Genomic DNA, 24,313 nt, shown 5'->3' with positions numbered 1-24,313 from the left:
TCGCTCTAGTGAGCTCTGAGAATCCCCCCCTCCTTTATCCTGGCTAGTGCCGGGATAAACGAGGGGATTGAATGGTCTAACCTCCTACACTGTGTGTCGCCATTTTTTGAGCTAACACACAGTGTAGTAGGTTTACATACAGTAGTAAACACACACAAACATGAACATACATAGAAATCTCTTACCTGCTCCTGCCGCCGCGGCTCCCTCCGGCCCGTCCGCTCCGTCTGCTGCCGCTGGTCCAAGTGCACAAGTCCGGAAGCCGCGACCGGAAGTAGTAATCTTACTGTCCGGCCGCGACTTCCGGTCCACAGGAAAATGGCGCCGGACAGCGCGCATTTCAAATTGGACTGTGTGGGAACGGCGCATGCGCCGTTCCCACACAGATGGCATACACAGAAGTGGATGGGACGGGCCCCGTTCGCAGTCCCTATGGGACTGTGGCTGCCGTATTCCATGTCTGTATATGTCGTTAATCGACACATACAGAAATGGAAAAAAAAATGGCAGCCCCCATAGGGAAGAAAAAGTGAAAAAATAGAAAAAAGTAACACAAACACACAAATAAATAAAAACGTTTTTAATAAAACACTAACATAAAACTGACATGAAAAAAAAATTTTTGGTGACACTGTTCCTTTAAAGGAACAGTGTCATCACAATTTTTTTTTTCATATGTTAAAGATGTTAGTGCTTTATTAAAAACGTTTATATTTATTTGTGTATTTGTGTTTTACTTTTTCTTATTTTTACACTTTTTCTTCCCTATGGGGGCTGCCATTTTTTGTTCCATTTCTGTATGTGTCGATTAACGACACATACAGACATGGAATACGGCAGCCACAGTCCCATAGGGACTGCGAACGGCTCCCGTCCCATCCACTTCTGTGTACGCCGTCTGTGTGGGAACTGCGCATGCGCCGCTACCACACAGTCCAATTTGAAATTGGCGCCGTCCGGCGCCATTTTCCTGTGGACCGGAAGTCGCGGCCGGACAGTAAGATTACTACTTCCGGTCGCGGCTTCCGGACTTGTGCACTTGGACCAGCGGCAGCAGACGGAGCGGACGGGCCGGAGGGAGCCGCGGCGGCAGGAGCAGGTAAGAGATTTCAATGTATGTTCGTGTTTGTGTACGTTTACTACTGTATGTAAACCTACTACACTGTGTGTTAGCTCAAAAAATGGCGACACACAGTGTAGGAGGTTAGACCGTTCAAACCCCTCGTTTATCCCGGCACTAGCCAGGATAAAGGAGGGGGGGGGATGCTGAGAGCTCACTAGAGCGAGGGCTTTTTACCCAATTTTGCAATGCTGCAATTTTGGGAATAGCTCCATCTCGTGACCAGCAATGGGAAATATTATAAATTAGAATCTAATTTATAATATTTCCTGACTCGTGAAAAAAAAAAAAAAAATTTGAACAATGTTTAATCACCTATACACTAAATGTTTAATTAAAAAAAACAAAACATGTTTTTCTGGCAACACATTCCCTTTAAGCAACCCAGGCCACCAGTAGTTTCTGGCAATGAGGTGCTTGGTACCCAGGATGCCTGGATGGCCAGATAGTGTAGAGTCATGATTTTCCCTAAGTACCCTTAGCCGGAGTTGCAGGGGAACAAACAGCTTGTTCTCAGGAGGTATCCCGGGAGCTGAACCTTGATCAGCCGCAATTTCGGAGACTAAATCAGAATCAATAGAGGAAATGATTATACTTGGAGGCAAAACACAAGCAGGATCCTCCTCCGAAGGAGGGCTGGCCATGAAGCTACGCGACAGTGCGTCAGCCTTAATATTTTTAGACCCAGCCCTATAGGTGACTAAAAAGTTGAATCGGGTAAAAAATAACGCCCATCGAGCTTGTCTCGGGTTTAGCCTCCGGGCAGATTCTAAGAAAGCCATATTCTTGTGGTCGGTAAGGACCGTTACCTGGTGCCTAGCCCCCTCCAGTAAGTGGCGCCACTCTTCAAATGCCCATTTAATGGCTAAGAGTTTGCGGTTGCCAATATCATAGTTACTCTCAGTGGGCGAAAACTTCCTGGAGAAGTAGGCACAGGGACGGAGATGGGTGAGGGACAGCACCCACTCCCACCTCAGAGGCGTCAACCTCCACGATGAATGGCTCCATTTGGTTGGGCTGAACAAACACTGGGGCCGAGATAAAGCACTTTTTAAGGACCTCAAAAGCCTGGACAGCCTCAGGAGGCCAGTGGAGGAGATCAGCACCTTTGCGAGTGAGATCCGTAAGAGGCTTAGCGATGACCGAGAAGTTAGCAATAAATCTCCTGTAATAATTAGCGAATCCCAGGAAGCACTGTAAAGCCTTCAGGGAGGCAGGTTGGACCCATTCCGCCACAGCCTGGACCTTGGCGGGGTCCATGCGGAATTCATGAGGAGTGAGGATTTGACCCAAAAATGGTATCTCTTGCACCCCAAACACACATTTTTCGGTCTTAGCAAACAGTTTGTTTTCCCGAAGGACCTGGAGCACCTTCCTGACATGCTCAATGTGGGAGGACCAGTCCTTGGAAAACACAAGTATGTCATCAAGGTACACTACAAGAAATACCCCCAGATAATCTCTTAAAATCTCATTTATGAAATTCTGGAAGACCGCGGGAGCATTACACAACCCAAAGGGCATGACGAGGTATTCAAAATGACCTTCGGGCGTGTTAAACGCAGTCTTCCACTCATCCCCCTCTTTGATGCGGATAAGGTTATAAGCCCCCCGTAGATCAAACTTAGAGAACCATTGGGCCCCCTGAACCTGATTGAAGAGATCAGGAATCAAAGGAAGGGGGTACTGGTTCCTTACAGTGACCTTATTCAAGTTCCGGTAGTCGATGCACGGCCTAAGACCACCATCCTTCTTCCCTACGAAGAAGAAGCCAGCACCTACCGGAGAAGTAGAGGGGCGAATGTAACCCTTGGCCAGGCATTCCTGGATATGCTCTCTCATGGCTTCACGTTCGGGACAAGAGAGATTGAATATCCTACCCTTAGGGAGCTTAGCTCCTGGTACCAAATCGATTGCGCAATCGTATTCTCTATGAGGAGGTAACACTTCGGAGGCCTCTTTAGAGAAAACATCAGCGAAGTCCTGAACAAACTCGGGTAGAGTGTTCACCTCCTCAGGGAGAGAAATAGAATTAACAGAAAAACATGACGTCATGCATACATTACCCCATTTGGTCAGCTCCCCAGTATTCCAGTTAACCGTGGGATTATGCAACTGCAACCAGGGAAGGCCTAAAACCAAATCGGACGATAATCCCTGCATCACCAGTACAGAGCACTGCTCCAAATGCATGGAGCCAACAAGGAGTTCAAAAACAGGGGTATGTTGTGTAAAATAACCATTAGCAAGAGGAGTGGAGTCGATACCCACTACCGGGACAGGTTTAGGCAAATCAATCAATGGCATAGCTAGAGACATAGCAAATTCCACAGACATAATATTAGCAGAAGACCCTGAATCCACGAAGGCACTGCCGGTAGCAGACCTACCACCAAAAGAGACCTGAAAGGGAAGCAAGATTTTATTAGGTTTCATCTTTACGGGAAATACCTGTGCGCCCAAGTGACCTCCCCGATGATCACTTAGGCACGGAAGTTCTTCCGGCTGCTTATTCTTACGCCTAGGACAGTTGTTCAGTTGATGCTTGTCATCCCCACAGTAGAAGAAGAGACCATTCTTCCTGCGGAACTCTCTACGTTGTTGGGGGGACATGGAGGCCCCGAGTTGCATAGGTTCATTAGAGTTTTCCGTGGAAGAATGAAGCAACGGAACCTCGGGAGCCATCATGGGGGAGTCAGAGGAGAAGGCACAAAAACTTTCAAGTCGTCGTTCCCTGAAACGTCGGTCAAGTCGTACCGCTAAAGCCATAACCTGATCAAGGGAGTCAGAAGAGGGATAGCTAACTAGCAGGTCTCTCAGGGCGTTCGACAGACCCAATCTAAACTGGCACCTCAAGGCAGGGTCATTCCACCGAGAAGCTACACACCACTTCCTAAAGTCAGAACAATACTCCTCTACAGGTCTCTTACCCTGACGTAAGGTCACCAGCTGACTCTCGGCAAAGGCAGTCTTGTCAGTCTCGTCATAAATGAGCCCGAGAGCAGAAAAGAAAAGATCAACGGAGGAAAGTTCAGGGGCGTCAGGAGCCAAGGAGAAGGCCCATTCTTGGGGCCCGTCCTGGAGCCGGGACATAATTATACCCACCCGCTGGCTCTCAGAACCTGAGGAGTGGGGCTTTAAGCGAAAATAGAGTCTACAACTCTCCCGAAAGGAGAGAAAAGTCTTCCGGTCCCCTGAGAACCGGTCAGGCAACTTGAGGTGGGGTTCAAGAGGTGAGGTGGGGGGCACTACCAGGGAAGCATCACGCAGATTGTCCCTCTGAGCCAGGACCTGGAGCTGTAGGGAAAGGCCCTGCATCTGCTGAGCCAGGGTCTCAAGGGGGTCCATAGATGTGTCAGGGACCAGGGTAGACTAGGTATATGGGCCTGTGATTATGTAATGACAGGGTAGGGAGACAGACAGGTGAGCCCTAATCTACCCACCACTCAGTCCCTGCCTACTTGCAACGACCCATCCTAAGCGACGGTGTACAACTGGGCGACGATCCCTACACTCAGTAAGTGCAAGACAGACAAAACAGATAAGGGTACACAGAAGCTAGGGAAACGGGGCAGCTGCCCACGGAGACACCGTGAGCAACAAGAGTGGTGTACGAGCCGAGTCAAACCAGGAGAGAGCGAGGTACAAAATGCTGAGCAGTATCTAGATAATACTTCTATATAGTGCTTATATAATACTTCTATACAGTGCTTACAAAATACTTCTATACTGTACCCATATAATACTTCTAAACAGTATCTACATAATACTTCTATACAGTGCCCATATAATACTTCTATACAGTATCTACAGAACACTTCTATACAATGCTTATATAATACTTTTATACAGTATCTACGGAATATTTCTATACAGTGCTTATTTATTACTTATATACAGTGCTTCTATAATACTTCTATACAGTGTCTACATAATACTTCTATACCGTACCCATACAATACTGCCATACAGTGCCCCCAAAATATTTCTATACAGTGCCCATATAATACTTCTATACAATGTTTACATAATAATTCTATAGAGTGCCTATATAATACTTCTATACAGTGCATACATTATACTTTTATACAGTGATAACATAATAGTGCTATACTGTGTCCATATAATACTTGCATATAATCTACAGTGCACATATAATACTTCTATACAGTGCCCATGAAGAACATCTATACAGTACCCACTTAATTCGTCTATACGGTTCTCATATTTTACTTCTATATAGTTCCCACATGATAGTTCTACAAAGTATCTATATAATACTTCTATAAAGTGCCCATATAATACTTCTATACAGTATCTACAGAATACTTCTATACAGTATCTACATAATACCTCTATACAGTAGCTACATAATACTTCTATACAGTGTCTACATAATACTTCTATACAGTGTCTACATAATACTTCTCTACATTGCTCATATAATACTGCTATACAGTGCCCCCAAATACTTCTATACAGTATCTACATAATACTTCTATACAGTGCCCATATTATACTTATATAGAGTATATATATAATACTTCTATACAGTGTTTGCATAATACTTCTATACATTGCCCATATAATACTGCTATACAGTGCCCCCAAAATACTTCTATAAAGTATCTACATAATACTTCTATACATTATCTACATAACACTTCTATACGGTGCCCATATTATACTTCTATACAGTATCTACATAATACTTCTATACAGTATCTACATCATACTTATATACAGTGCCCATATTATACTTCTATACAGTATCTAGATAATACTTCTATACAGTGATTATATAATACTTCTATACATTATCTACATAAAACTTCTATACAGTGCTTATATAATACTTCTATACAGTATCTGCATAATACTTCTATACAGTGCTTATATGATACTTCTATGCAGTGCCCCCAAAAAACTTCTATACAGTGCCCATATTATACTTCTATACCGTATCTAGATAATACTTCTATACAGTGCTTATATAATACTTATATACAGTATCTACATAATACTTATATACAGTGCTTCTATAATACTTCTATACAGTGTCTACATAATACTTCTATGCAGTGCCTATATAATACTGCTACACAGTGCCCCCAAAATATTTCTATACAGTGCCCATATAATACTTCTATACAATGTTTACATAATACTTCTATACAGTGCCCATATTATACTTCTATACAGTATCTACATAATACTTCTATACAGTATCTACATAATACTTCTATACAGTGCTTATATAATACTTCTATACAGTATCTGAATAATACTTCTATACAATGTTTATATGATACTTCTATGCAGTGGCCCAAAAAACGTCTATACAGTGTCTACATAATACTTCTATACAGTGCCCATACTATACTTCTATACAGTATACAGATAATACTTCTATACAGTGCTTATATAATACTTCTATACATTATCTACATAACACTTCTATACTGTGCTTATATAATACTTCTATACAGTATCTGCATAATACTTCTATACAGTGCTTATATGATACTTCTATGTAGTACCCATATAATACTGCTATACAGTGCCCGCAAAATATTTCTATACATTACCCATATAATACTGCTATACAATGTTTACATAATAATTCTATACAGTGCCCATATTATACTTCTATACAGTATCTACATAATACTTCTATACAGTGCTTATATAATGCTTCTATACATTATCTACATAAAACTTCTATACTGTGCTTATATAATACTTACACAGTATCTGCATAATACTTCTATACAGTGCTCATATGATACTTCTATGCAGTGCCCCCCAAAAACGTCTATACAGTGCCCATATTATACTTCTATACAGTGCTTATTTAATACCTATATACAGTGCTTCTATAATACTTCTATACAGTGTTTACATAATACTTCTATACATTGCCCATATAATACTGCTATACAGTGCCCCCAAAATACTTCTATAAAGTATCTACATAATACTTCTATACAGTATCTACATAACACTTCTATACAGTGCCCATATTATACTTCTATACAGTATCTACATAATACTTCTATACAGTGCCCATATTATACTTCTATACAGTATCTACATAATACTTCTATACAGTGCCCATATTATACTTCTATATAGTATCTACATAATACTTCTATACAGTGCCGATATTATACTTCTATATAGTATCTACATAATACTTCTATACAGTGCCCATATTATACTTCTATACAGTATCTACATAATACTTCTATACCGTATCTACATAATACTTCTATACAGTGCTTATATAATACTAATATACATTATCTACATAATACTTCTATACAGTGCTTATATAATACTTCTATACAGTATCTGCATAATACTTCTATACAGTATTTATGATACTTCTATGCAGTGCCCCCAAAAACTTCTATACAGTGCCCATATTATACTTCTATACAGTATCTAGATAATACTTATATACAGTGCTTATATAATACTTCTATACATTATCTACATAACACTTCTATACTGTGCTTATATAATACTTCTATACAGTATCCGCATAATACTTCTATACAGTGCTTATATACAGTGCTTATATGATACTTCTATGCAGTGCCCCCCAAAAAACTTCTATACAGTGCCTATATTATACATTATCTAGATAATACTTCTATACAGTGGTTCTATAATACTTCTATACAGTGTCTACATAATACTTCTATACAGTGCCCATATAATACTGCTACACAGTGCCCCCAAAATATTTCTATACAGTGCCCATATAATACTTCTATACAATGTTTACATAATATTTCTATACAGTGCCCATATAATACTTCTATACAGTGCATACATAATACTTTTATACACTGCCTACATAATAATGCTATAAAGTGTCCATATAATACTTACATAAATCTACAGTGCACACATAATACTTCTATACAGTGCTCATGAAGAACATCTATACAGTACCCACATAATACTTCTATACTGTTCCCATATTTTACTTCTATATAGTTCCAACATAATAGTTCTATACAGTATCTATAATACTTCTATAAAGTGCCCATATAATACTTCTATACAGTATCTACAGAATACTTCTATACAGTGCCTACATAATACTTCTATACAGTACCCACATAATACTTCTATATGGCTCCCATATGTTACTTCTATATAGTTCCCACATAATAGTTCTATACAGTATCTATATAATACTTCTATACAGTGCACACATAATACTTCTGAACAGTATCTACATAATACCTTTATACAGAATCGACATAATACTTCTATACAGTGTCTGCATAATACTTCTATACAGTGTCTACATAATATTTCTCTACATTGCCCATATAATACTGCTATACAGTGCCCTCAAAATACTTCTATACAGTGCTTATATAATACTCCTATACAGTGCCCCCCAAAATACTTCTATACAGTATCTACATAATACTTCTATACAGTGATTATATAATACTTCTATACAGTATCTATATAACACTTCTATACAGTGCCCATAATATACTTCTATACAGTATTTACATAATACTTCTATACAGTGCTTATATAATACTTCTATACAGTATCTACATAATACTTCTATACAGTATTTTCATAATACTTCTATACAGTATCTACATAATACTTCTATACAGTATCTACATAATACTTCTATGCAGTGCCCATATTATAGTTCTATACAGTATCTACATAATACTTCTATACAGTGTCTACATAATTCTTCTATATATTGCCCATAAAATACTGCTATACAGTGCCCCAAAAATACTTCTATACAGTATCTACATAATATTTATATATATAGTGCTTATATAATACTTCTATACAGTGCATATATAATACTTCTATACAGTGCTTATATAATATTTATATACAGTGCCCACAAAATACTTCTATACAGTGCTTATATAATACTTCTATATAGTATCTACATAATACTTCTATGCAGTGCTTATATAATACTTATATACAGTGTCTACATAATACTTCTATACAGTGTCTATATAATACTGCTATACAGTGCCCCCAAAATATTTCTAAACAGTGCCCATATAATACTTATATACATTACACACATAATACTTTTATACAGTGCCCATATAATACTGCTCTACAGTGCACACATAATACTTCTATAGAGTGGCAACATAATACTTCTATACAATGCACACACAATATTTTTATACAGTGCCCATATAATACTCCTATGTAGTGCACACATAATACTTATATACAGTACACACATAATACTTTTATATAGTGCCCATATAATACTTCTATACAGTGCACACATAATAATTATAAACAGTGCACACATAATACTTATATACCTTGCCCATATAATACTTCTATACAGTGCACACATAATAATTCTATACAGTGCACACATAATACTTCTATACAGTTCACACATAATACTTCTATACAGTGCAGACATAATACTTCTATACAGTTCACACCTAATACTTCTATACAGTTCACACATAATACTTCTATACAGTGCAGACATAATACTTCTATACAGTGCAGACATAATCTTCTATACAGTTCACACCTAATACTTCTATAGCGTGCAGACATAATACTTCTACAGAATTCACACATACTTCTATACAGTTCACACATAATACTTCTATACAGTGCACACATAATACTTCTATACAGTGCACACATAATACTTCTATACCTTGCCCATATAATACTTCTATAGAGTGCACACATAATAATTCTATACAGTGCACACATAATACTTTATACAGTGCCCAAATAAGACTTATATACAGTGCCAATATTATACTTCTATACAGTGCAGACATAATACTTCTATACAGTGCAGACATAATACTTCTATACAGTTCACACCTAATACTTCTATAGCATGCAGACATAATACTTCTATAGAATTCACACATACTTCTATACAGTGCACACATAATACTTCTATACAGTATCTACATAATACTTCTATACAGTGCACACATAATACTTCTATACAGTGCACACATAATACTTCTATAGCGTGCATACATAATACTTCTATACAGTGCACACATAATACTTCTATACAGTGCACACATAATACTTCTATACCTTGCCCATATAATACTTCTATAGAGTGCACACATAATAATTCTATACAGTGCACACATAATACTTTATACAGTGCCAATATTATACTTCTATACAGTGCACATATAATACTTCTATACAGTGCCTACATAATACTTCTATACAGTTCACACATAATACTTCTATACAGTGCAGACATAATACTTCTATACAGTGCAGACATAATACTTCTATACAGTTCACACCTAATACTTCTATAGATATGTATAGATCAGCAGCACAGGATAAATATTTCAAGAGGGTGCACGCCTCCTGGGTCACAGTCCGAGTAACCCCTCAGTCAAGATAAAGAAGAAATGGAGACAGCACTACCAAATTTTCAAAGTGAAGATCCTTTTATTCCACGGTGCAACGTTTCAGCTCAATACGAGCCTTTCTCAAGCATAATACTTCTATAGCATGCAGACATAATACTTCTATAGAATTCACACATACTTCTATACAGTGCACACATAATACTTCTATACAGTATCTACATAATACTTCTATACAGTGCACACATAATACTTCTATACAGTGCACACATAATACTTCTATAGCGTGCATACATAATACTTCAATACAGTGCACACATAATACTTCTATACAGTTCACACATAATACTTCTATAGCGTGCACACATAATACTTCTATACAGTGCACACATAATACTTCTATACAGTATCTACATAATACTTCTATAGCGTGCACACATAATACTTCTATGCAGTTCACACATAATACTTCTATACAGTATCTACATAATACTTCTATAGCGTGCACATATAATACTTCTATACAGTGCAGACATAATACTTCTATACAGTGCACACATAATACTTCTATGCAGTTCACACATAATACTTCTATACAGTATCTACATAATACTTCTATAGCGTGCACATATAATACTTCTATACAGTGCAGACATAATACTTCTATACAGTGCACACATAATACTTCTATACAGTGCACACATAATACTTCTATACAGTGCACACATAATACTTCTATGCAGTTCACACATAATACTTCTATGCAGTTCACACATAATACTTCTATACAGTATCTACATAATACTTCTATACAGTGCACACATAATACTTCTATGCAGTTCACACATAAAACTTCTATAGCGTGCACACATAATACTTCTATAGCGTGCACACATAATACTTCTATACAGTGCAGACATAATACTTCTATACAGTTCACACATAATACTTCTATACAGTGCAACATAATACTTCAATATGGTGCAACATAATACTTCTATACTTCTGCCGTTAGTAATACCGGCCAATAGGTGGCGTATCTGGGTCTCAGTGCTCTGGTGGAGATCTGGATGTCTTCCTCACATTCATGTGCTGCAGGCAACAATTCTGCATCAAAGAAAGTTCAAGAATTTTACTGCTCTCTGGTGCTGACTCCAGGAAAGCTGGATTATATGGCTACCATTATAGCACCCACAGGACTTCCTTTCAGAACTTTCCCAGCCTGAAAGGCAAATTCCCTCTCCTAGTATAGCCAGTGATTATCACCCAGCTTTCCCATAAACAGATAGAACTAAAAAACTACTGAATAGAATTTTTGGAGAACTACTCAAGAAATCTGGGGCAAAACTTGAAGATCTTGGGCCCCAGTGCAAAATCTATTACATGGCCCCTCGACTATCACATGTAATTTATTCTTCTCATATAAGGCAGAGGAACCTTTTTGGCCCCTTAGGCCCCAGGGCTCAAAATCTGTACCCCCTATAGAATACCTGCCAACCGTCCCGGATCCAGCGGGACAGTCCCGGATTCTAGATACATTTGAATCCAATGTTTAAGCAGGGAACCATCAGCTCCCTGCTCCAGCATTCAGCTATGGAGTCCCGGGCCAGAGCAGCGCAAGTTCTCTGGCGCGGGACTCCTGTCTTGGAAAATCCCTAAACGTCACTGTCCATATATGGACAATGACCTCAGTGGCTCCTACAGGCCAGAGCGTTGCCGATGCTGTGGCCAGGGATTCCGCTCCTGGAGTCACTGTCCATATAATCGTGGCGCTATTGGTGACCACAAGTGGGTGTGGTTTAATCCATAAGTGGCCACTGCAGTGGCTTATTGCCCCGTAAGGGTATGTTCACACAGGGCGAATCCAACCTAGAACCCGTAGAGAATTTCGGTTGAAAGAACGCACCTAATTATAGTGCAGATTTTTGGCCAGAATCTCCGCTGCGGAAAACCGTTTGAAAAAATCATCCCAGAAGGCCTGGAGAACGGAGGAACGTGTCGCTATGGCAGCACCAGGGGGTTACGTATAGACTTTTTAATTAAATTTATTTAAAAAGTTGTTGTTTTTCTGATTTGCGTTTTTTGCGGCGAAATGGCAGCTTTTCCGACACAAATATCGTGACATTTGCTATTCGTTGCGGCTTTTACCTCCCCATTGAATTCAATGGGGAAAACCTGCAACAAAAGTACAGCAATACCGCAGCATAAATTGACATACTGCGGATTAAAAACCTGCGCCGCCGGTCAATTTATGAACGTTTTCTCAGTGGAATTTTTCCGCAGCGTCTGGATAAGATTGTTTAAATCTCATCCACTTCGCTGCTACGTAATAGCCTGCAAATGAAATCCGTTGCGGAAAAACCGCAGCTCCTCCGTCAAGTGTAAACTTACCCTAAGAATGGCAAATCTGTCTGGTTACGTGTTTCCTCTATCACCAATTCTATAAAAGATGTAGAATCTGTAATGGCAGCCATACCGCTTGTCACCCAGCTTTCCCAGATACAGATAAACCGACGAAATATAATTTTTACGGAACAATTCAATGTCTTATATTTCCCGACTATTTCATTATTTTGTATTTTTTTTTCTTAGAGGACATGTTCATGACTTACGAATTGAGTCGACGCATTCTTTGATTCTCTTTCTCTTCTCCGCACTCTTCTGTACCAGGAAACTTCTCAGCTTTTCCATTGAATCCGCTCTCTCCCTCCCAGTTCCAAAGCTCCGTGCCTCCTCCTGCTGTCAGGATGCCTAGCGCAGCCTCCGTCGCCTCCCCTGGGACCTGTAGTCCTTTAGTAGCCACCTCCCAATATGTGAGACTAGGAATTCCAGCAAGCAGAACTACACCTCCCACAATCCTTTGCTGCTGGCTTCTCCCTAAGCACATTGATTGGCCTGTGGTCCTGAGGAATGATGTCATTACAAGACAGCAGAGAGAGAGAGAACTCCAGTGCATTCATTGTGCATGGAGCAGAGGACAAGACTTGCACTGCATTGACAATACAGCATTGTCCCTTTAAGCAGGACCCTACTTGTCACCCCATGACCTGCTGATCCCATCTTTACGCCCTATTCTTCTCGTGGTGTATGCATCCCACTCAAGGTGAGTCCTGCATGGCTTTGTCTTGCAGCATTTCGCATGCAATGATGCTGCTAAGTTGCCCTTGCCAGGCTTGTCATTCTGGACAGCGAGATGCCTGGCAACTTCCATGAGCCAGCTGCTGCTCTCTGCAATGCTGTGCCCGCCTCTGCTTGGTCATTAAAGGGGTATCGCTGCTTTTCCCTTTGCCTGGCGGAGAAATATTTGGCTGCAGGATCCCCGCCAGGCAGGAGGAGATCAGCATCTGGACATCCTTAAGGCTGTCATATTATTGGTGTAGCAATAGGCAGCTCTGTGGCACCCGCTGCTATGGCCAGGGGGTGTACTTACTTACTACTAGGCGGCATTTCACATGTCATGGAGTTAATACAGAATAGTTCAGTTTATAGAGGTTGGCGGAATTATGTTACGGGGCTGTATGTGGTAAATGATAGACTGGCGTCATTTCTTGTATTGGAATTAAAGGGGGACTCTACTCTCCACACACGGACTCCTCTAGGCCAGTCACTGAGCCGCATGTATAGTGGTAGTGGAAAATGTTGTTACATTGACTAGTGGGGTTCTGTTCACATTAGCGCCATGGCTTCCGTTTATGATGGAGCCATGATCGGGATGACGGATACGTTTTTGAATACCCCCAATGCTGATGGACCCCAATGGGCTCCGATATTTTTGGTACTGCAGACTGCGTTATTCCATACCAGAAATCTTGACAGACTGGCAATAACGCTGATGTGAACAGAGGCATATTCCTATTATTTACTATGGGTATTATGACTTATTTTTACTGTTATTACTATAAATATCATCATTATTATTATTATTATCATTTAGGATTTGGGCTCATTATTATTATTATTAGTGTAATTCTTTTTATTTTTTGATTATGATAATTTTTTCACTCATTAGCATTTTATATTTTTACGTGTTATTTTAAAAATATTATTATTATTATTATTTTGTCGACTATTTTTCTACTCAAAATTTTTCATTATTGTCATTATTATTGTTTTGATTCTTTTATTCATTATTTTCTACATTTTCATTATTTTACTCTTTGATTATCATTATTATTGTTACGATTATTTTTTATTTTTTGAATTTTCATTATATTTGTTTACTCTTTCTAAATTATTATTATTATTATTTAAAAATGTATTATTATTTTGACTGGTGATGTATGTTATTATCAGTTCTACTATTTTGGCTCATTATTATCTTTTATGGTATTATAAATATTATTATTATTTTCACTATTATTGTGACTCCTGGTGACTCTTTCTCTACAATGCCCTGCCTTTAGTTTTGGTCTTCTGACTTCTCAATGGCTTAAAGGGGTATTCCACTCTTAACAAATGACCTACTGACTGGGACCTACAAAAATTACAAGAATGAGTAAGGTCGAGGCAATTTCGGGGCTGCAGGGGGCCCCACGGCGGTTCCACTTTGACGAGACAACCCCTTTAAGAAATATTCCGCTATAAACACTCTGTATCGGTCTTCAGGGTTCCCAGTGCTTTTGACTTAAAGGGGCATTCCACCTTCAACATATGTGCTCAGACTAAACTCTTCTGACTTTCAGAGCTGATCTCAGGGGCCACAGCTGCAGGGGTTGTGGACACATGTGTTTACATACGGACGTAGTTGAGCTGAGATTGCTGTTTGGCACAGCTCATAGCGATTTTACATAGGATACAGGTAAACTTTCTGCATTAACATAACCAACCGTGTCAAAGTCAGTTTAGTAGCAAATTCAGCTCTGCTACATCTATATAGGATTCAGGAAACTCTGCAAAGTGATCTCTATGCATCCATTGTGTTTTCATGCAGATGCGGGAAGATAAACAAACTTTACCTTCCACCCCCCCCCCCCTCCCCTCCGCTACAGCAGTGGCCCCTGAGGTCTGAATTTTATTTTTATCCGAGTTTGCATTGAATAGTTTGAATCCTTTTTTTATATTCTGGAATAAGACATAAACTAGCCAGAAGGCCCGAACAGTAGACAGGACGTTCTGTGCTGCGGTTCTTATGGTTCCAGGAGTCCACATAATAGTCCACATATTGATAATAATAATTGCACCGAAATATATGTAGCAGAGTTTAATTTGTAGCTGCATGATTTCTGAGCTGTGACAACTCTGAGTTGAGGTAATATAGTAGGTTTACTTGCAGTCCTATGTAAAACCACAGATTACACAGTGATATCATGCTCATTCGAAGTTAAATTACAAACTCCTCTCTGCTGCATCTGACCTATTCGGTTGTGCTTGAACTTGATGTATTTCCTTGTGATGGTCTATGTAGTGACCATAATGAAATCCTATATGGAGTGAGGGGCACACAGCCTTCATCAGCAACATATGCTTTCCTTATTAGCAGACTGAATTTACTGAATGTGACCTCTCTAAAAGCCAAATTCCACTTTACAATTTTCACACTTCAAATCTACACAAAAAGTTGAGTAACTTTACAAATACTTTGCTTTATTGTTTTCGAGCCGATTTTGAGTTATTTCAGGTTGTCTTCTCCATTTATATTCAGAGTTTATTTCAAAGTTCAGCTGGTTGTCCTTGGAAACAGACAACAGTTAGGCTCCGCCCTGCTGTCAGAAATGTGACCTAGTAGCTTAAAAGTGGCCTGTTTGTAATAAATAGCTCTTATACGCCATACAATAAAAAGTTATGAGACCTAATGTCAAGTATAATTCAATTTTTCTTCCCTTTTGCGATCTGGAACATGGACTGAGGTAGCCGGAGGAGTAACATAAAACTCCTGGGCTCCGATGCAAAATCTAGACCAGGGTCCACCACCTACCATTTGCTATTAACAAGACTGGTTATTAGGCCCCTCAGGCCCCAGGTGTGACTGCTACGCCCATGGTAATAGCAGTAATGGGGGGACCCATAGCGTAATATACATATGTCCCCATACAATGCTGACCTTAAATAGTAGAGCATAGTGTGGTGACAGCTCCTCTTAACCCCTGTATCCGCTAATCCAGAAAATCTGCTAATCCGGCACTTAAGGGCAATATAATGTTGAATTTCACAAGACTAGGGGCAGAGAACCAATGAGAAAGTTCCTCGAAATTTGTGCTGGAGGTTTTCTACCAGGATAAGTGAGTTGTATAAACGCTTCTATGACCATTCAATAATCCAGAATATTTGATAATCCGGCAGCTATTGATTCTTGGCTGTACGAGATGTTTGCATGATGGTTTTGGTGCCTATTCTTGAGTGAACAGAGTCACATATTTGTCAGTATTTGGAATTTTTCCGTAGACGGCCCACAAAATCTGCAACCAATTAACCCCCTGGAGGATCTGTTGTTGATTAATCATCCTGTCCCCGGACATATGGTGGGAGGTCTTTATTTTAATAAACCTTGTAGTCCCCCCGAAAGTCACATTCCACAGAAATTGCAGGATCTGTATAGGACTGGCTACTTGTGTGTGTGATGCGTGATATTTTCTGCTCTATTCACATCTAAAGCTAAATTCAGAATCTGCCGGAGCGGTGCAAAGTGGGAGCTCAGGTGACAGTTATACAGTCAGAGCTCAGCTGCTAGGTCACATGTCTGACAGGGGTGGAGCTAAGCTGCTGTCTGTTTCCAAGGGCGACAAGCAGAACTATGTATATGAATGGAGAATAATAATATTCACATTAAAAAAGATTGTCCATTTGATGAGGAAGCAGTGGCACAATTGAAATATTAAGCCCTGCCCCGTTCCATCCTTGAACACCCCCAAAATTGCCAAGGAAAATCCCCTTTAATGCAAATTGAAACAAACCCCGCCCCTTTCGTAGCCCGGTTTCCTAGACAGTCCTGCAAAAATTGTGACTATTGTGAAGTATGACTGTTCAGACACCAGGCCTCATGAGTACAATCAATATAGATAAACCAATCAGATCACTGCTTTCATTTTCTAATCTGCATGGCAACAATTAAAGCCGGGATCTGATTGGTTGCCATTGGTAAAACCTCCACTTTTTGTCTCCACTCCATGCAAGTCAGTTGTGTTCTCCTTTAAAATGGCCGCCTCTATTGTGTACGAGAGTGCGCAGGCGTAAGCTATTCTGTGCAGTCTGGAGGATCCGGCCCGCGGGACATAACATGGACAGCCCATGGATTTTAATGGAACCCAGATAATGCTTCATTTCAGTCCATGGCATAGGGGAATTGTGGACTTGCCAGCAGCAGGGGACCCAGTTGATTATAGGGGGTCCTGACAACAAGACCCTCCTATAGAAAACAAAAATCCCAAGCGACCTTGCGCCAATCGCAAAAAAAAACCACAATGCTGTTAGAATTTTTTTTAAGTCATTGGAATACTTCTCACTGCTGAGGGTTTGTTCCAGTTATATCTAGTCTAGGAAACCTTCTGTCAGCTAAACAGCCTGGATTTCAGGCTGATATAATACATTGTAGAAAATGATCTTGTGCTGCTGCTGTCGGATCACATTTTCTACACTGATCCATTGTAACGAACACTCATCTTTGTGTAATATTAAATTCGTATCTGTTTTAACCCCCAGGATTTAAGCAAGATGGTTTACGTTCACTGACAGCAAGCAGTCATTTTGAAAAAAGTGACAACTTTAAGGGTACGAACACATACGGCGTGTTTAGGGCGGATACGGTGCGGCAAGCTGCGCAGCATATCCGCCCTGAACACCGCAGGGAATGCGGTCCAAAAAAAATCGCACTACATTGTGGTTGAATTTCCGCTACGTAAAGCAGCGCCGGAAAAAAAAAAAAAAGTTCATACTCATCCCCTCCCTCTTCTCTGCTCGCAGTCCGGCCTCCTGGGATGATGTTGCAGGCCATGTGACCCAGGAGGCCTCAGGGAACTCTGGGTAAGTATAAAAATTTTTTTTCTTACTTCCGATTTTTGCGGCGGAATCGCTGTGATTCCGCCGCAAATGTCGCAACACAGACCACTTTGTTGCGGTTGTAAGCACCTTATTGACTTCAATGGGAAAACTCGCAACAGAAAAGCTGCGATTACGCAACATTAATTGACATGCTGCTGTTGAAGTAACCGCACCGCAGGTCAATTTATGTGCGTTTTTTTCGGCTGACTTTTTCCGCAGTGCGGGGACGAGATTTATTAAAATCTCACCCACATTGCTGCTACTGTAATACGCTGCGGATTGCAATTAATCCGGAAACTCCGCAGTGTTTACGCCGTGTGTGTTCCTACCCTAAAGGGGGTTTCTGTCTCTTTAAAAATGATGCCTTATCCTTAGGATAGGATATTAGATCGGCGGGGGTCTGACGTTTGGTACCCCTACCGTTTAGCAGTTTGAAAGGGCCACGTCGCTTTGGCGAATAGATAGGCCGTCAGTTTTAAAGAACGGGATAACTCCTCATACCAAAGTGTCGGAATTAGCTCGGTTACTAAAATAGTTGCCCCCCTCCCCCCCACTGTTTAATATCGTAATATAGTCTTGGAGGAATTTTAATGTAACGGCTTTCAGCAAATCACAAGATAATGTTATTATAAACAGGATTTCTTGCCAAGACATGTGGGGGACACTCAGGATCTAGAAACGTGCGGCACCTCCCTGTATATAACGTTCATGAATGTAAGAGATACAGCAAGAAAGTTCATTTTTATATTCATTCTGTTGCGTCGTGGACAGAAAAAACTATGTTAATCTGGTATATTCAGCGTCAGGCAGGAAAATGCACTTACCGTATACAAGTGATCAAAAAATATAACTTGAAAGGGTCATCCCTTTAAGACAACCCCTGTCCATATGCCCTATTAAGCCATATGGTCCTGAGGACCCCCCCCCTCTATAAGCAAGAGTGTAAAGCCGCTGCAAAGATCGGCTCACGCTTTGGAAGACGTGGTATGACTATGTAATATATGGTTGCCTGTGCATTTGAATAGACTGGATGTAATACCACATTCCTCCTGCAGTGGCCGCTGCAGGAAAAATGTGCAGCCACCTGCAAGCTCCTCAGGAAATAACAGCTAGTAGCGATCAGCTGATTGCTGGTCAATCCTCATTTAGGGAAGGAGTTGTTAAACCCCTTAAGCCATTCACATGGCTTATTTTCGGCCATTTTTTGGGCCAAAAATAGCCGAAAAATCTGAAGCAGAACGCCTCCAAACATCTGCCAATTGATTTCAATGGGAAATACGGCGTTTTGTTCTGACGCCTACGAAAAAGAAGTGCATGTCACTTCTTGAGCCGTTTTTCATTGATTCTATAGAAAAACAGCTCAAAAAACGCCACGAAAAACGTGAGTTAGCTTAAAAAACGGCTGTGTTTTCCCTTAAACAGCTCCGTATTTTCAGACGTATTTTGGTAACCGTGTGAACATACCCCTACTGTGCAGAGAGCACTTCTTGCTCTATCACTGTGAGCTGTTTTCTTCGTGCGTCAGCCAGTTATGCCCATAACAAAATATCGAAATTACAGCAGCCATTTTTAACATCTATAGAGTTATATTTCTGTCACAAGGTCATAAAAATGCATAGACCCTGCTATCTCCTCCCCCTTTTTGTGACTCCCCCTTTTAGGTTTTACACATTGAATGCATTGCTGGATCTATTGTATCCTGTGAGGGGAAAAAACGAGAAAAATCGGATTATTCTTTCTCACCAAAACCAGTGGAGGGAAAGCAGAAGCGTCGCATAAGACATGGGGTCAGGGTGGCAATTATAGTCAAATTTCATTCAAGACGAGCAGTTACATATTATGAGTTTACTTGAGACGCCGGTCACATGACCTAAGTAATGTAAAGTTCCCGTCCAAACTGTTTCCTGCTTTCTAATTGTAGATCCTCAGGAAACTCCTCAGCAAAGTTCTGATTAGTGGATGTTTTAGTGGCAAAACGCAGACGACAATAATCCGACCTCAGGAAACTTGTGGTAAACCGAAGGAGAAGATGACACGTGAGGTGTCGAACCCGTGTCCTGAAGCCAAGAAAACCAAAATCTGCTTTACTTAAAGATTGCTGAAAAAGAAGTAAATTCCAAAATCCTTCTTTAGGCCCCATGCACACGACCGTAAAAACCGTCCGTAAACACGGTCCGCCATTACTGACCCATTTACTTCTATTGTCCACGGACACCTTCCCGTTTATTTACGGGAAGGTGTCCAGGCCGTAGAAAGCCGCCGCAAAAGATAGGACATGTCCTATCTTTTTCTTTTTACGGACCGTGCTCCCATACTTTGTATGGGAGCACGGGCCGAAAATGCGCGTGGCTGTCCGCAGCGCCAGTGCCTGCAATTATGGGCCGTGATTACGGGCACAGCCGCGTGCATGGGGCCTTATCCATCTCACACTCACAGAGGTCTGGGAAGCTGTGATATGAGATGTTAGTTGAGCCTACCTCCCAACTTTGAAGTATTGTAAAGAGGGACAACTGATGCGGCGGTAAACTATTTTTTCCGTTATGCCACACCTCTAACCCCGCCCAATCCACGTCCATACACACCCAGTTCAGCTCACACAGTATCATGCTCCCATAGTACCCCCATAGCTGCCCCCTCCTACAGTATAATGCCCCATAGTGCCCGCACACAATATAATGCCCCCATAGAGACCCCACGCATAATATAATCCCCCATAGTGCCCCCACACAGTATAATGCCCCCACAGTGACCTCCACATGGTATAATGCCCCCATAGAGTATAATGCCTTATAGTGCTTGCCACACAGTATAATGCCCCCATAGTGCCCCAACACAGTATAATGCCCCATTGTGCTCCCCACACTGTATAATGCCCCATAGTGCCCCCCCTACAGTATAATGCCCCATAGTGCCTCTCACACAGTATAATGCGACCATAGTTGCACAGGTCACAGTATAATGCCCGAATAGCTGCCCCCACCCAATATAATGCCCCTATAGCTGCCCCCACACAGTATAATGCTCCATAGTGCATTATAATAATAAAATATAATAAAATAAATGATCACCCAACCCAGTTCTCACAAAGATTGGAGGAGATGCCTCTGCAGGTCTCCTCCGGGCTGTGCTCTGTGTGGCTCGGTGCAACTGGCGCGACTGCATTGTGCCTGTCTGTGCCAAGCTGCTCACGGCAGGCGTAACATAGTGAATCGCGGAGCAGCGAGCTGACGGCCACCCGGGATAGCGGGACACCGCTTGGAATCCGGTACTGTCCCGCTAGATGCGGGACTGTTTAGAGGTATGGTTGAGGTCCTCGGGGAGTAGATCTGATTAAGCTGTCCTTCTGCCTGCTTAGACATGGAGGGAACACTGGGGTCACTGGCTTAGGGCTCATGCACGCAATCATATTTTTCTTCAGTATCCTATCCGTTTTTGCGGATAGCATACTGAACCATTCATTTCTATAGGGCCATGCACACATCCGTATTTTATGCGGATCCATGTGTCGTTTCCGCAAATCATAGGACAGGTCCTAGTCTTGACCGTATTTGTGGTCAGTCTCGCTACTTCTAGTCTATTGGTCTGCAAAAAATACGGACAGCATACGGAAGACATCCATTTGCGGTCTGTATGCTATGGATCCAGTGGGTTGGGACAAGAATAGTGACAATTTCCTCGGATCGTAAAACACGGGTGACACACGGATAGAATCCTAAATACAATCACTAGGATCTGTATTTTGTGGTGCGAAAAACGAAACGGTTGTGTGCATGAGCCCTCAGAGACAAGGGTGTACATACCATTAATGCAGACCATACAGTTGCATGGGGCCCTTGGATAGACGGGCCAAGCATTAGTTGGTCCCATTACCTTTGCTATGTGGTGGCAAGGGAGTGGAGATTTGGTCCAAATGAGAGGGCATAAAGGGGAAAATAAACACCAGGCCCTTGTGTCCTGAGTTGCAAAACCTGATACTATAATTGGAGGCCCATTTTGATCTTTACTATGGGGTCCCCTCTTTTCTATTCACGCCACTGCTTAGAGAGCTTGTTCAGTAGAAGAGATGACATCAGAAGACAAAATCATGTCAAAAACACTATGGTAAACGTAGCCTAACCTTAGGACACAAGTAAACCCATTTCACATCGCCCTCATACTGCGGCAATTTAGGGTGTGCAGAACCCGGACCCCCAAAGTTCCACTAGGCCAAACGTCAGAACACAATAAGACAATGTTCTGTCAAGAATCTTTAATTCTCTTGCCTTTTGTTTCCGTGGGATTTGCTTAGTGTCTTCGAGGAGGGTGAGATCACCCACTATATATGGGAAAGCTGTGACAGCCACTTTGCTAAAATAAAGGGACAGTCGCAGTGCCCCCAGATATAGTAACAGCTGCAGTGCTCCACATAATAGCAGTCAGTGTCCTCAAATATTGTGACAGCCACAGTGCACCCAGATATAGTGACAGCTGAAGTGAACCCAGATATAGTGACAGCCGCAGTGCCCCCAATATAGTGACAGTCAGTGTCCTCAAATATTGTGACAGCCACAGTGCACGCAGATATAGTGACAGCTGAAGTGCACCCAGATATAGTGACAGCCGCAGTACCCCCAATATAGTGACAGCCAGTGTCCGAAAATACAGTGACAGCCACAGTGCACCCAGAGATGCAGTGTCCCAGATAATGACAGCCAGTGTCCTCAAATACAGTGACAGCCGCAGTGTCCCCAGATATGACAGCCAGTGTCCTCAAGTACAGTGACAACCGCAGTGCACCTAAATATAGTGACAGCTGCAGTGCCCCTAATATAGTGACAGCCAGTGTCTTTAAATATTGTGACAGCCACAGAGCACCCAGATATAGTGAAAGCTGCAGTCCCCCAGATATGACAGCCAGTGTCCTCAAATACAGAGACATCTAAAGTGCACCCAGATATAGTGACAGCTGCAGTGCCCCCAATATAGTGACTGCCGCAGTGCCCCTGATGTACTTACAGCCAGTGTCCTTAAATATTGTGATAGCCATAGTGCACCGAGATATAATGGCAGCTGCAGTACCCCAGATAATGATAGCCAGTGTCCTCAAATACAGTGACAGCAGCAGTGCACCCAGATCTAGTGACTGCCGCAGTGCCCCCAATATAGACAGCCAGTGTCCTCAAGTATTGACAGCCACAATGCCCCCAGATTTAGTGACAGTCGCAGTGCCCCCAGATATAGTGACAGCTACAGTGCCCCCAAACATAGTGACAACCAGTGTCCTCAAATAGTGACCGCCACAGTGCCCCTAGATATAGTGACAGCCGCAGTGCCCCCAGATAATGACAGCCACTGTCCTCAAATAGCGTGATAGCCACAGTGCCCCCAGATAAAGTGACAGCTACAGAGCCCCCAGATATGACAACCAGTGTTGCCAAAAGCAGTGACAGCATCAGTGCCGCCAGATATAGTGACAACCTGCCGAATTAGGTTTCGGTGGGATGATAAGATGAAAACCCACTAGGCTGAAAAAAGAGCAACAGTAAAATTTGGCAGGTGACCCGCACACCTGGCAACCCTGCCTGCAGTGTAGCAAGAGAATCTGAAGGCATTGGGTGGAAGTGCCCATGTGACAGCATCAATACATTGTATATTAGGGATGTAAACTGTGACCAGGCTCTGCTCCAATGCAGACGAGAGATCTGACAACATAAAACCATCTCCACTGAAAAAAACGAAAAAAAAAACAACCAGCATGTAAACATGGCGGACCAAAAAGGCATGAAACGCGTGTCACACACAGCAATATGTTCCGATCAGCTAGACAGTAATCTTC

At 41.4% G+C, this 24,313-nt stretch overlaps 1 protein-coding gene across 1 annotated transcript in view; it reads left to right on the top strand.

Annotated features, from left to right (window-relative positions):
* Positions 1 to 13,433: 13,433 nt before the first annotated feature.
* Positions 13,434 to 24,313, top strand: part of RAB30 (RAB30, member RAS oncogene family) — an 88,695-nt gene continuing 77,815 nt past the window's right edge. The window contains exon 1 of the mRNA XM_075851392.1: positions 13,434 to 13,627. The gene's annotated coding sequence lies outside the window, so the exon portion shown is untranslated. The remainder of the gene's footprint in view (positions 13,628 to 24,313) is intronic.

The sequence above is a fragment of the Rhinoderma darwinii genome, chromosome 2, assembly GCF_050947455.1.
Source record: "Rhinoderma darwinii isolate aRhiDar2 chromosome 2, aRhiDar2.hap1, whole genome shotgun sequence".
In the NCBI taxonomy this organism is placed as follows: domain Eukaryota; kingdom Metazoa; phylum Chordata; class Amphibia; order Anura; family Rhinodermatidae; genus Rhinoderma; species Rhinoderma darwinii.
The sequence above is the reverse complement of the archived record's forward strand: the minus strand, read 5'-3'. Positions and strand labels throughout refer to the sequence as shown.